Below are 15,104 nucleotides of genomic sequence, written 5' to 3'. Positions count from 1 at the left end.
GCAGGCGCGCGGCGAAGCCGACCTAGCGCGCTCTAACTGGCGCGAGTTACCAGGCGACGCCGCGGCGACAGGCAAGCCGGGACTTGTAGTCCGCCTAGAAGAGGCGGGCGCTAGCGCGGCGGCCGCCCAGCGACCCGTGCGCGTGCGCGACGTCTGAGGAAGCCGGCACGGAAGGTTAGATTTTGCTGGGGGCTGCCCTTACCTCAGCTTTTGGAGGCGTGGAGAACCCGCGCTGTTCTGCGTCGCTTGCGGAGTGAATTCGAGGCGGTTTCTCCTGGGTTAGGCTGGTGGGTAAGGCACTCAGTAATATGAACCCGTCGGGGCTTGTTTCCCTGCTGCTCCCTCCACCGTGCCCCATTGGGGTGTTCTAGTGTTTCAGGAACTCGAAGTTGAAGCTAGAGGCGCATACCTCACTAAATGGTTTTACTTCACGAGAAATTTAACTCAACAGGCTGGATTTCAACTTGGGAGGTCGGCTCCTCCCTGTAGACGGGAGAGGAGACGTCCCCTGAGGAGAAGCGGCCTGGCAAGAGGCATTCTGTCGCGAAACCTCGAAATCCTTGTTTGCGAAGTCTCTGCTTGAACGCTGCGGGTGCAATTCCCCTTGAGGCATGATAATAGCAGTTACCCTTTAGGGGGCTCTCACTATTGTCAATGCCCTCCAGCCAAATACCACCGAGATCACCTGTCTAGTTGAACAAAGCTGGGCTTGGACTTCCCTGGTGGTCCAGTGGTTAAGAAGCCGCCTGCCAATGCAGGGGACACGGGTTCGAGCCCTGGTCGGGGAAGATCCCACACGCCGCAGAGCAACTAAGCCTGTGCGCCACGAGTACTGAGCCTGCGTGCCACAACTACTGAAGCCCAGGCGCCTAGAGCCCGTGCTCTGCAACAAGAGAAGCCACCGCAATGAGAAGCCCGCGCACCGCAATGAAGAGTAGCCCCCCACTCGCGGCAACTAGCGCAGCAATGAAGACACAACACAGCCATAAATTAAACAAAAACCTGAGCTTATTGTCTCCTTGTAAGGAGGGGAGGCACAGCATGAGGCACAGGGAGACATCTCAGAAAGAGGGTGCTGGAAAGAATTTACAGGGTTTGGGCTTGTGTTAGGTAATTTGGAGGAGGGCTCCAGGAAGCGGGCCTTCTCTCTGGATTGAATGCTATTAGGAGGTGAAGGTAATTCTATGATGGGGTATTTTAATAATTCTTATCTAAAAAGGGAGAAGAACCCTCGTGTTAGCCAGGATAGGGGGATATTTGGTCTTTTTGTTTGTTTGTTTTTCTTTTGTGGTTGGGACAGTATTCTTGTTTGTTTGTATTCAAACATGTTTATGGAGTGGTTTTGTTTTTGTCTTATCCATCATGGTCACAGAGTGGCTTTGTCTGATGTTGGTGTTTTGTGAAATTGTTTATGTTCAGTAGGGCAGCACATCCTAGTTGATAACACCAGCCTAGCTCCCCCTATTCAGGAGCTGCTTTTCTCCCTCTCATTGTGCTTCATATCACTTAGTATATATTCCCTGCTTTGGGCCTCAAAACAACTGTGTGAGACAATCCACAAATAGTTTGTACTCTCCATTGGATACTAGTCCCTAATGTAAATATGGTAGGTAAAATTAGGTCCCTGCCTCCAAGGAGCTTATAGCTCAGTGAGAGTGATCCAAGCCCAGGCAATCTGATGCCAGTGGCTGCTGCTTTACCACCTTGAGAATCTGTATCCCTAAGGGGACTACACTGCCTCCTCAGTAATTTTCAGCTACTGATATCTGTGCATACCAGGATTTCTCAACAGCAGCACTCTTGACATTTGGGGCCAGATAATTCTTTGTTATTGGTGGCTGTTCTGTGCAGTGTAGGATGTTTAGCAGTATCCCTGGCCTCTATCCACTAGATGCCAGTGGCACCCTTTCCCTAATTGTGACAACCAAAAATGTCTCCAGCCATTACCAAATCACCCCTGGTCAAAAGCCACTGGTGAATACCATTTGTATTCTCCTGGTCTCTGAGAGGTAACAAATATTTGGGGCATGACAGTCCCCAGATCACTTTGAATGGGGAGGCCTTGAAGAGGAGAGAAGGAAACAATGTGGCCTACATTTTTGAAAACCCCATCCAACTAGGAGAATGAAGACTGAGACAAAGAGAAGACAAGTGGGAAAAAACAAAGGTAGAAGAGAAATGATAGAGGCAGAGAGGAGCTCATAGGAAATCACCCTTAAATTACTTAGTTCACACTAACAAAGTTAGTTCACATTAATAAAGACAAAACCTTAATGAGGCCTCGCTGTACTGTCACTCCCTGTTTGGGAAATGCTGGTCTGATTAGCAAATAGTGTTGACCACTTTTGTGAAAAGATTTATTTTCTTTTACAGCATGGTACCAGATATGACCTCCCTGAACTGGTTGCTTGCAAGAGACTTTCTTCAGAGATTTCAGGTTACCCTGAAGGTAGTTGTTTTCTTGGGAAAGCCAAGTTTCCCTGGGGAGCTGGCAAAAGTCACAAAGCAATGGCAGCTAAGTGTTTCCAGGTTTTGCAAGAGATAGATTGTACTTAGATTAAGCTAATAAGAACATCAACACAATAGTTATTTGTATTTTCCTAACCTGTTTCATCCAGGAATCTGTAAAACATATAGACATTTATTAATTTTCTTCTCATAATGGTGAGGGAAATCATTGACATTCTCCTATTTTATAGATACAGAAGCCAAATTATGGAGTCCACAAAAAGTAGTGAGAAATCCAGAACAGCCTCCTGGAATCTTCACTCTGGGCCATTCCTGATGCTCAGCACCACCCCAGATCTCCAGCTTCCTAGTAGTAAGCTACTGAATTTTGTTTTCATAGGCTTTAAAATATTCCTTAGTCTCTTCACTTGACCCACAAAAACAGGCCTATAGAGGCTATGACTTTAAATAGTGACAGTACTTGAACTAGAACCCAGATCTCATGATTTTAGTCCAGTACTCTGTCTACTTAAGCAAGCCTATACATCCTTGTAGGTGATGTTTAACTTACAGAAAACATAAATAAGAAAGAAATTCTAATCCATAGGGAAATCCAGACCTATTCAATCCTTTTCATTCATTTCATGGGTACTTTACGAGTTAGCTTTGATGAGTAAAAGAGAAAGTCACTGAGATATTAATGAAAAGCATTTAGTAACTCTGAAATTAAATTTGTCTTTGGGTTGATGAGGTAGACAGGAGGTATAGTGAGCACCGCCCCCTTACCCAAAGAAGTCTTGAATAGTTTATCCTCTGAGAACTAAACAAACAGAAATGAATTCTTAATTATTTAATCATATATAGAAACGACTTATGAGATAATGTGTCAATGGGGAGATTTAGGAATCTAGTCTAATGGAAATACTGTCTCCAAATAACATCATTATGTCAATGATTCTGAAATCCATTATTTCCAATCCAAACTTCTCCTCAGAATTCTAGCCTTACATGTCCAAGTGCCTGTTTCTTTTCATTTGCTTGTCTTACAGAGATCTCAAAGTTATTGTGTTTATAACAGAACTCTGGGTATGTCCCACTGCAAATCTTCCTCATCTTAATTAACAAGGCACTGCTCTCTACCCAGTTGCTTAAGTCAGAAACTCAGGAGTTAACTCAGTTCCTTCCTTTTCCTTACTTTCTTCATCCAATTCATTATCAAGTCTTATTGATTCAATGTCCAAAATAAATCTCAAATCCAACCACTTTTTTCTCTACTGCCACTAGCCTGGTCCAGGCGATAGTCATCTCTTTCTTGGATACTGCAACAGTCACCTCTTTCCCCTTTACTTCATAACACTTACCACAATTTGTTTAATTTATTGGTCTGTTTTTCTTACTTGTGATTTAATAATCTCACTTCACTACTAGAATGTATATAAAGTGCTTGAGGATAGGTACAAAATCTATCCTTTTTTTTTTGGCTGCGTTGGGTCTTCATTGCTGCATGTGGGCTTTCTCTAGTTGTGGTGAGCGGGGGCTACTCTTCATTGCAGTGTGTGGACTTCTCATTGTAGTGGCTTCTCTTGTTGCAGAGCACAGGCTCTAGGCGCGTGGGCTTCAGTAGTTGCAGCACGTGGGCTCAGTAGTTGTGGCTCGCAGGCTCTAGAGCGCAGGCTCAGTAGTTGTGGTGCACAGGCTTAGTTGCTCCGCGGCATGTGGGATCTTCCTGGACCAGGGCTCGAACCCGTGTCCCCTGCATTGGCAGGCAGATTCTTAACCACTGTGCCACCAGGGAAGTCCTGTTATTTATTTTTAAGTGCATATGTCCTTTCTTTCCAGCTAGATTATAAAATCCTTGAAAGCAATGACTATGTGTACTGTTGCCTCCTACAGTGTGTTAAATCTGGTAGGATCTTGATGTAAATTGTGTTGTGATTTACAGGGTTACTTAGTGTCTTGGCTTCTCTACAGAAGACTTCAAAACTCTTAAGAAAACCACAATGAGATACCACCTCACACCAATTGGATGGCTATTAGGAAAAAAAAAAAAAGAAAGAAAATGACAAGTGTTAACAAGGATGTGGAGAAATTGGAACCCTTGTGTACTGTTGGTTGGAATGTAAAATAGTGCAGCCACTGTGTATGGCTGTTCCCAAAAACAATATGGTGGTTCCTCAAGAAATTAAAAATAGTATTACCATATGATACAGCAATTCCAGTTCTGGGTATATATTGAAAAAAATTGAAAGCAGAGTCTCAAAGAGATATTTGTATACCTATATGTATAGCAGCATTATTCACAATAGCCAACAGGTGCAAGCAACCCAAATGTCCATTGATAGATGAATGGATAAACAAATGTGGTATATACATGTAATGGAATGTTATTCAGCCTTAAAAAGAAGGAAATTCTGACATGCTATAACATGGATGAAACTTGAGGACATTATGTTAAGTGAAATAAGCCAGTCACAAAAAGGTAAATACTGTATGATCCCATTTATATGAAGTGCTTAGGGTTGTCAAGTTCATAGAAACAGAAAGTAGAATGGTGGTTGCCAGAGTCTGGGGGATGAGGGAGAATGGAGAATTGTTGTTTAATGGGTATAGAGTTTTAGTTTTGCAGGATAAAAGGTGTTCTGGAGACTGGTTGCACAACGTGGTGAATGTACTTAGTTGCACACAAAAATGGTTAAGATGGTAAATTTTATGTTATGTGTATTTAACCAGAATTTTTTTTTCAAAAGACCACTGAATAGGGAGTCGAAAGACCAAGGTTGGAGTTCCTTGTTCCTTTATGACTAATGAATCTTGAGCAAGTCACTTTTTCACTCATGCCTTGATTTCTTCATCTTTAAACAGGATAATAACACATTCCCAGCTTCTGGGTTTATGTAAGGATCAGAGAGAAAAAAAACCCAAAAAATGAATAACTCTTAAGATAATTTTTTTGAGTAGTAGTTCCAGTATTCCAGTGTCCCTGATCTCCTTTAATATTCATTACAAATTTTATGTCTTATTTCATAACAAAATATTCCTAAAGATGTCTTAGCAATAACCTGTTACCACTTCAAAGGATATATACGCTGAACTCTTTCAACTTGGGCTGCTCAACTTACAATTTGGTCCTGGGAAAACAGCAAATAAAAAGCCTTTATGAGGGCTATTGATGACCTAAGATCCTAATTACTAATGTGGTTTAGCATTAATTGAGGAAATACAAGTTTAGGATTCTCCTGTGAACATAATAAAGCTGGTCCCAAATTAAGGGGATAAGAGGAAGAATGAACATCTGCTGAGTACCTAATAAGTGTTAGGCCCTATAACAGATGTGTTACATGCATTATCTCATTTAGTCCTCACAACAGCGTTGTCAGGTTAATAACATCATACTCGTTTTATAAACGGGTGAAACAAAGCTGAGAGGTTGTCACTTGCCCAGGATCACACAATGAATGACAGAGATACAATCAAGTGCAGGTCTGTGTGACTCTGAAGCCCATACTCTTTCTACTGTTACACTGCTTCTCAAAATATATTTGACTATGCCTCTTGGTAATAGAGTTAATGGTAAATATTACATATTTGATATATATTCATACATTTATATCAATTATCTTACCTTAGTCATTACAAGTAAGATAGACTGTGGTAAGGACAATTATCACCACTTTACAGATGATGAAACAGATAGAAAATTTAACTTACCTAACACCAACATCAACCAGCCAATAAATAATAATAGCAGGACTTGAAAATAGGTACTGCAATTCTCAGACCCATGTGTTTTCCACATCAGCCTCATGAGAGCAGAATTTTATCTCTGAATTTTCTGGTTCTGACATTTTTTTATGGGAGTGAAAGAGTGAGCATCTTGAAAGTCCTTCAGTTCTCAGTATACATGGACAAATTAAACACATCTTCATCCTTATTCTCTCCCCCATTCACTAAAATGACATTGAGTTAATATTTTTAATGTTATCAGTCCACAAGGACAAAGGGAATAAGAAAGATAACAGCAGATGAGGGATATCAGCAACATTTTGGAAGATGGAAAGTTGAGCCGAGAAAATTGAATTCCAAATACTGGGGAGGGGTATACTAATGAGAGGCAAGCAGGTTCATGTTGCAGAACACTAAAACATCAGGAATTGAAAGGAACAGATACTATAGCAGCAGAGATATGTGAAGGGCCAAAAAGAGGGAGATTGGCGGAAAGTCTATATAAGAAGTTAAACTACCAGGCTCCTTCCTCATCCTGCTCAGTTAGGCAACTACGCCTCTATCTCCCTGGTTTATTCTGTGAAAAATTGAATCAGAGAAGCTCCAGACTGAGGTACCAGGTACAGCTAAAGGTCATAGCTGAGGAGGCTGGGATAGGAGGATACCACACTGAAAACAGATCAGATGAATATCTACATGCTGAATGATGAAACTCGCCCAGCTTTCTTGCTCTACTTCACTCCAAGGATGCTGACAACAAGGCTTATATTCTCGAGGCAGGAGAGCAGAGGATTAATTTTGGGAGAAACTTAAAATTGGATAACCCCGGAAGAAATATCTATAGATAATGATACTTGAGGGTCTCCCAGCAAAACAAATAGGTCCCCACTTTATCAACCTGTGATGAAACCCACCAACTGACAAACTCTTCCGCCTAACATAGACCTTCCAAATACCTTTGTAATGGCTCACTCTTAAATATGAAGGGACAGCAAAGGATCACCAGATAGTTGAGATAAACCTTCACCAAGAAAGACAGCATCGAATAGAAATGGAAAACAGAGGCAATATATAGAGCAGAAGAATATTTTTTTGAAAACAATAAGCATCCTCTGCCTCTGATAGTATAAAATAGTGCATCCATAAAGCAAAGACAAGTTGCTCCAAAAAAAAGGAGCAATCAGAGAATAATAGCTCTGGGAAATTTTTTTAATAGCAAAAACAAATAATAGAAGTATTAATGTATAAAATTGAGGAAATCTCCCAGAAAAATAGAACAAAAAGACAGACCTGAAAATAAAAGAGAAAAGATATGGGCTTCCCTGGTGGCACAGTGGTTGAGAATCTGCCTGCCAATGCAGGGGACACAGGTTCGAGCCCTGGTCTGGGAAGATCCCACATGCTGCGGAGCAACTAGGCCCGTGAGCCACAATTACTGAGCCTGCGTGTCTGGAGCCTGTGCTCCGCAACAAGAGAGGCCGCGATAGTTAGAGGCCCGCGCACCGCGATGAAGAGTGGCCCCCGCTTGCCGCAACTAGAGAAAGCCCTCACACAGAAACGAAGACCCAACACAGCCATAAATAAATAAATAATTAATTTTTTAAAAAAACTTTAAATCATTTTCATATACATTACCACTTAAAAAAAAAAAGAAGATAATTGAAGAATGAATCCATTAGGTCCAATGTTAGGCTAACTACAGTTTTAGAAATGGAGAAGAAATGAAGGGAAGAAAATTATCAAAGAAATTACAAGATCTCTGATAACTGAAGGACACGAGTTTCCAGATTGACAGAGCCTGCTGAGTGCCAGCATAATGAAGGGAAAAAAACCAAAACCAAGAGAACTATGGGACATTATCATGAAATTTCTAAAGACAAGGGATAAAGAGAAGATCCAAAAATCTTGTTGATAGGAAGTGAAGAGGGAGCAGGGAAGGGGAATGGATTATTCATAAAAGAGTAGTTAATAAGAATAGCATATTTCTTAACATTGACACTGGTGGTTTGAAGACGATGAAACAGTGCTTTCAAAATTCTGAGAGAAAATTATTTTCAACCTAGAATTCTATACTAAGTCATGTTATCACTCAAGTGTGAGGCACAACTAAAGATGCAAGGATCAAAAAAATTTACTAACCCCCAAGCTTTTCCTGGGACACTACTGGAGGATGTGCTGTACTGAAACAAGGACGACAAAGATAGAGGTTTTAGGAAAGAGGGGATCAACCTAAGAAGGGTAAAAGGAAGTCCCAAGGTGATAGCTGTACAGCAGACCTTGTGAGGGATAGTCCAGACTAAAGGGGAAGGAGTGCTCCAGGGGAGTATTTCCAGTAAAACTTTTAGAGTATACGACATGTTTGGGTGTGCTAAAAATAGTTAAGGCATTTTTACATTTCTGTTAGTCTGGAACAGTTAGTGATAATGATACAGAAAATTTGGCAAACAAACTGAGGCAATTATTAATTGCAAGACAAACAAAAAGTTACATAAGAAAGGAAATGTAATCATAATACAATTAATTGATCCAGAAGTAAACCACACTTATAGAATCATAGTAAGGTTAATATGAAACATTGATTTAATTTAAATGTGATATAACAATATTGTGAGGCTGAAGGGAGGGAAAGCATAAAGTGTTGGATCTTTATCTTTTATATCAGGTACTGTTTAAAATTTACAAATCAAAAAAGAAAGCAGTAAAAATATTTAATTTAGGAAAATGTTAGTAAATATGAAAAGAAAAAAAGCCAGTGAAAGAGTCTGGGAGGGTATCTCAGGCTTTGGGGAGGCCACTGCCTTTTTTTTTTTAAGTCTGTGTGTGTGTTAAAATATACTCCTGCTGTGTTTTGTTATGAACCTTGTAGTTCCACATGACTTTTTTTAAACCACAAGACTTAAAGTATTTACATGTATTACCTTGATAAACATTAAAAATATCAAAGATAGAAAGAGAGAGAGAGAAGGAAAGAGAGAAAGAAAATCTTGTGTCTATCCAGACCTATGATATAAAATGACATTATGACTTTTCTTTATAGATAAGTCCTAGAAGAATACTAGAAAATAACAACCCTAGATATTTCAGAAGAATGAAACCCTAACTATTTAGGCCATTTTTTAAAGTATCTCATTGAATTTGGGGTGTCACAGTTGCTGCCTTCTCCCAAAATGAGAGAAATAAGGTGGAATACTAGAGCATTGCTATCCTCTGAGTTCTAATCAGTCTTACTGGCTGATTTTTTTAAATTGTGAAAACAAATGTCATCGATCTTCTGGAATCTCAAAAAGATGTTATCCTCAAGATAAATGTTGTGAGACTGTCTCATATATGGAATTAAGAGACCTAGGTTTAAATCCCCTTTCTATGACTTACTGGCTCTGTCACCTTAGGTATATTATTGATTCTGGCCCTCCCGTTTCTTCTGCTTACTCCAGAAGCTAAATTGCAATGAAAAATGTTCAAGAAGAACTGCTTCATGCTAAATCCCTCTAGTAGTGAATATGCTGCAGTGTACTTATTAGGGATTATTCAGTCTCCTCTATTAAACTATAAGAATTTTAAAAGTACCAACTGTATCTTTGCCTCTGAAATTTTCCACATCCTATTATTGCTGTTCTCTGCTTCTAATGGGCACCAAATCAATGTTGCCAGAGATTTATTGACCATATTGTGAGGAGAATGTTTGTCATTAAATGTTCCCATAATTCCTTGTTTAGAAAAGACAAAAAGTTCCATATGCTCCAGGAAGATTCTATTTTCATTGTTAAATTTAGGCTTAAGTTGGACATAAACAATAAAGTAAAAACAAAACAGTCTTCTTCCAAAGAAAGAGTTCCTTAATGATTTTTATATATGTAAATAAATATATATTATATATAATATATTTTTAAAAATTTTTGGCCATGCTGCACGGCATGTGGGATAGCATGTGGGATCTTAGTTCCCTGACCAGGGATTGAACCTGGGCCCCCTGCATTGGAAGTGCTGAGTGTTAACCACTGGGCCACCAGGGAAGTCCCATAATGATTTATATTTTTATAAAAAGGAAAGATTTTATCCAAAATCCTGGAGTACCCCAAAGATCTGGTAAACTTAACTGCTATTGTTACTGATATCCGTGTTCTTATGAGTATTAACAAAAGAATTTGACACATCTAAACAAATAAAATTATAGCATGAAATCTAGAGGAAGCGTGGTGAAGGAGATATAAAGAGAGTTTTTATGATCTTGAAAAGTACAAACGGGACTTCCCTGGTGGCTCGGTGGTTAAGAATCCGCCTGCCAATGCAGGGGACATGGGTTTGATCCCTGGTCTGGGACGAACCCACATGCTGCGGAGTAGTTGTGGCGCACGGGCGCACTACGCCCGTGCGCCACAACTACTGACCCTGCGCTCTAGAGCCCACGAGCGACAACTACTGAGCCCGCGTGCCACAATTACTAAAGCCCGCATGCCTAAATCCTGCACTCCGCAACAAGAAAAACCACCACAATGAGAAGCCCGTGCACCGCAACAAAGAGTAGCCCCCGCTCGCCGCAGCTAGAGAAAGCCTGCGCAGCAACGGAGACCCAACACAGCCAAAAAAAAGAAAAAAGTACAGAGTGAGACTTAATTTGTTCAACAATACCTAGAATATTAGAACTTTAGCTCACCTTTGGAAATTTAAAATACACTTTTGGAAAATAAAAATTAAATTAAAATGCCCACTAGATAGTGGACCTTAAATTTTTAAAAGTAACCATTTCATATATTTTAGAACAGTATAATTTTTCAATTAAGGCTATATTATTATGGCTAATATTTATTGAATGCTTCCTTTTGAACACTCCTCTAAGCTCCTTAATATATTATCTTGTTTTCCTAACCCTGTGAAATAGGTACTGTAATTACCCCCATTTTACAAATAAGAAAATGGGCTCAAAGAGATTAACTAAATATCATCTTCCAGATGCGATCTGATCAGTTCCCAGGTATTATACCTCCTTTAAATACGACAACTTTTTCCCCCTTTTATTTATTTATTTATTTATTTATTTATTTATTTTTAAATTTTTGGCTGCGTTGGGTCTTTGTTGCTGCATGCAGGCTTTCTCTAGTTGCAGCGAGCATGGGCTACTCTTCATTGCAGTGTGCGGGCTTCTCATTGCAGTGGCTTCTCTTGTTGCAGAGCATGGGCTCTAGGTGCGCAGGCTTCAGTAGTTGTGGCATGCGGGCTCAGTAGTTGTGGTGCACGGGCTTCGTTGCTCCGTGGCATGTGGGATCTTCCTGGACCGGGGCTCGAACCTGTGTCCCCTGTATTGGCAGGCAGATTCTCAACCACTGTGCCACCAGGGAAGCCCCCTAAAGTTGGGTTCCTTTGAAATGACCCAAGGCTCTCTTAATATCTTCCTTCCTAAATTGTACTCCAATTCCCTTTTGATGGTGTTAAACTCATTCCAGTTTAAGATTGTTCTTGGTGGAGCCATCTGACCTGGTAGCTTTTATTATCCTCCCATATGTATAATCGCTTGTTAGCCTCTTTATTTCTAACTTCCTCTAAGTATTTCTTCTCAGGTTCTTGGTTTCCCAACATACAGTGTTACTTCTCTTCTGTTAGATAACTTTTTTTTTTTTTGGTGGCGCTGCATGGCTAGCAGGATCTTAATTCCCCGACCAGGGATGGAACCCATACCTCCAGTGGTGGAAGCCCAGAGTCCTAACCATTGGACCACCAGGGAAGTCCCTAAATAACTCTTTTAAACAAACAAAAAAATACCTTTAAATAGCCTTATTCTTTTTGAGAAATCTCTTTTCCTTCCCCAAGGTCCCTTCCACCCAATAACCTCAGTATAAAATAGTCTCTTTCTCTGCTGAAACTTTGTAGTACTTCACTTATGCCTGCTTTCTTTATCTTATTTGTCATGTTCTCTCTAGCATTAGAGTTGTCTGTATTCATTTACTGTTTGCTAGAATCTAAACCTCTTGGGACAAGAGCCAAATTTTACACATCTTTGTATTCCTTTGTATTCCTTGCACATAATAAATGTTTAGTGAGTGTTGTTGAATGAATGAACAGGCAAATGAATAAATGGAGTCCTATTTAGTGGTGTGTTAGAGTTGCTCTTACTAGATTCTGAATGCTAATTGTTAAATTTTCAGGAATTTTGCTAGTAGGCTGTTAAACTATTGGTAGCTTGAAAACTGACCATGGTAAAAGTATTCCCACCAATGTTTTGTTGCACAACACAACAAAGTTTTTTTTTCCACCAGAGAGCCAGTTATTATTAAACATTTATATATTTATCAAACATTTACCAGCACACCACTGGTCCTATTCTTCCATACTAGAAAACTGTATATACCTCTTTGTGTTAATATTAAAAAGCTGAAAGAGTTTCTAAGCCATCTTTTCTAATCTCAACATTTTACAGATAAAGAAATTGAGATCCAGAGAAGTGAAGTGGTTTGTATATGTCATATATCTAGATAGTAGCAAAGCAGAAACTGGATTCCAGCTCTTCATTCTTCTGGTCATTTCTTCTTTTTATGCACCACATTGACTTCATTTCTATGTTGTTTTACTGTTGCTTTGTTCCTTGGTATAACTTCAAATAAGGTCATAAGTATTGTTCCACACATAATAATTATTAAGGGGTGTCAGTAAACAGAACACAGCTTTCTCTGCTCTTTGTTCCTTTTGCAAACAGATTTAACACATTTGTTTTTGGAGAAGGAGCAGATTTTGTTCCTGAGTTTTATGGGCTGAGAAAAAAGTTTTGCTTTTAATGTTTCTTTATTGTTTAGTTAAAAATTTTTTATTGAATAAAAGAGACTGCATTTCATAAAAGTACATTATATGACACTTGGAAATGTGTTTGTAAACTTTTATTGCACACTCCCCGAGAATGACTGTGAAAGCCAGGCAGCAACAGTTTTGTCTCTTCTGCAGTGGCATGGCTGCCCAGTAATATCTTCCTCACTGACCTGCCTTGTTTTCTAAAATTCTCACCATTAGTTTGACAATCTGGGATCAAGGTATTTGTTAAAATGCACAAATGTTACCTCGGAAGAAAAGCGCAAAAAGCCATTTTTAGAACACTAGAGGAATAAAAATAGGACAGATATTTTGTGATTTTGAAGGGATAAGGGTGATAAAGAGAGACCCAAGATAATGTAAGAATTTCCAGTAGGATAGGTAGGACAAGCCTATCTTTGGTGATTTGTCACAACTTAGAACCCATGGGGACTTCCCTGGCGGTCCAGTGGTTGGGACTCCACCCTTCCATTGCAGGGTTCGACCCCTGGCCGGGGAACTAAGACCTCCATATGCTGCGTGGCACAGCCAAAAAAAACAAAAAGTTTGAAAAAAAAAAAAGAGCCCATGGCAGCCAGAGGATAGCATGAGAATATTGGTCATAATCAGTGGATTTATTGGAGACTTCAGTGAGATCTTGGAAATATGGTTAACTTCTGAGAACAGAACTAGTAAGAAACAACCTAGGCTTGTCAGACCTCGCTTGGAGTATTATCATTAGAAAATTTGTAGACAAACTGGAACACTTTCCAGGGAGAAGATTGGGACTGAAAAATCCACCTTCAATAAATATTTATGTTCCAGCACTGTTCTGTACATTGGGATACATCAGTGAACAAAACAAAGATCCCTGCCCTTGTTTTTGTTTGTTTGTTTGGTTTTTTGTTTGTTTGGCCCCACTGCGTGGCATGCGGGATCTTAGTTCCCTGACCAGGGATGGAACCCATGGCCCTTGCAGTGGAAGCATAGAATCCTAACCACTGGATCGCCAGGGAATTCCCCTCTCCCTGCCTTTAGGGAACTTAAATTTTTGTAAGGCTAGACAGACAACAAAATGAATACTGACTACAGTTTGTTAGAAGGTGAAAAGTGCTTTTGATAAAAAGAAAAAAATAGACAAGGCAAAGTGAATCATGTCAAGAATATCAGGAAAAGTTGAAGGATGATAGTTCTGTTTCTTCTATAAAGTATGTATAATAATATTTACCATTGCTATAAATATTGAATGTGGTACTATTTGTTAAGTACTTTGTACTATGCCTAACATACTTGACAGTGGACAATAAAAGCTCTGCCCCACATCATCTTTACTCCAGGATCCAGGTCTTCTATCTGAAATATTGTCTGTTTTATGGAAGAGGGAAAAGAGGCAAGCAAACCACTCACTGGCTCTTAAAGCTTCTGCCCAGAAGTCACACGTCACCAATTTTATTAGACCAAGTCACATGGTGTGATGGTTTTCAAAATATGTCCACAAATTCTTTGACACTCTTCCCTTCAGAAAGTGGAGTCTAATTCCTCTGCCCTTGAGTGTGAGTTGGACTTAGTTTCTTGCTTCTGACAAATACATGATGACAGAAGTGATGATGTGTGACTTCCAAGACAGTATCATAAAAGGCATTGCAGGAGCCACGGAGGAGAGCGCAGCAACAGGGGTGCGGAGGGCAGAGTGGAGAGGTTCCCACACAGAAGATCAGTGCCGACCTGCACTCACCAGCCCAAGAGGCTTGTCTGCTCACCCGCCAGGATGGGCGGGGGCTGGGAGCTGAGTCTCAGGCAGGGAGAGGACTGAGGTTGGCGGCGTGAACACAGCCGGAAGGCGTTAGTGCACCACAGCTAGCCGGGAGGGAGTCCGGGAAAAGGTCTGGACCTGCCGAAGAGGCAAGAGACTTTTTCTTGCCTCTTTTGTTTCCTGGTGCTCGAGGAGAGGGGATTAAGAGCGCTGCTTAAAGGAGCTCCAGACGCGGGCGCGAGTCGCGGCTATCAGCGCGGACCCCAGAGACGAGCATGTGACGCTAAGGCTGCTGCTGCCGCAACCAAAAAGCCTGTGTGCGAGCACAGGTCACTATCCACACCGCCCCTCCCGGGAGCCTGTGCAGCCCACCACTGCCAGGGTCCGGTGATCCAGGGACAACTTC

At 40.5% G+C, this 15,104-nt stretch overlaps 2 long non-coding RNA genes across 5 annotated transcripts in view; both read left to right on the top strand.

Annotated features, from left to right (window-relative positions):
• The window catches only part of LOC309646203, a 441,930-nt gene that overhangs the window by 342,692 nt on the left and 84,134 nt on the right, over positions 1-15,104 (top strand). The gene's annotated exons all lie outside the window — the stretch shown is intronic.
• LOC309646197 lies at positions 130-14,267 on the top strand. 4 transcript variants are annotated; one of them, XR_014255207.1, is made up of 4 exons: positions 132-287; positions 2,374-2,449; positions 2,700-2,821; positions 4,391-14,267. It is a non-coding gene; the product is annotated as an uncharacterized lncRNA (long non-coding RNA). The 4 variants fall into 4 exon arrangements; XR_014255209.1 differs by having other exon boundaries at positions 134-287; positions 12,584-14,267; XR_014255206.1 differs by having other exon boundaries at positions 130-291; positions 2,700-14,267.

The sequence above is a fragment of the Balaenoptera physalus genome (genome assembly GCF_965194825.1).
Source record: "Balaenoptera physalus genome assembly, chromosome: 16".
Taxonomy (NCBI): domain Eukaryota; kingdom Metazoa; phylum Chordata; class Mammalia; order Artiodactyla; family Balaenopteridae; genus Balaenoptera; species Balaenoptera physalus.
This window is presented reverse-complemented; position numbering and strand designations above follow the sequence as displayed.